The sequence below is a fragment of the Apis dorsata genome, unplaced genomic scaffold (assembly GCF_000469605.1).
Source record: "Apis dorsata unplaced genomic scaffold, Apis dorsata 1.3 scaffold_918, whole genome shotgun sequence".
In the NCBI taxonomy this organism is placed as follows: domain Eukaryota; kingdom Metazoa; phylum Arthropoda; class Insecta; order Hymenoptera; family Apidae; genus Apis; species Apis dorsata.
In genome coordinates, this window is record NW_006264029.1 from 43,468 (window position 1) to 43,760 (window position 293).

Genomic DNA, 293 nt, shown 5'->3' on the forward strand with positions numbered 1-293 from the left:
AGAAATCCTGAAGTTACAGATATATGTTCTATATTCATATACATATTATTAATATATGTAATTTTTATCATGTTTTGATAATTAATTTTCAACTATCAAATTATATTATTTTTTTTGTTCAGATTTATTCAATTTTTATTATATTTTTTTTATTACATTTTTTATTACATAATTAAAATATATATATTTGAAAATTTTTTCTAAGAATATCATAGATATTATTAGAAATGATAAATTGTATGTTTTATTTCTTTTGTATGTTTTTTTCTTATATATATTATAATATATAAAAT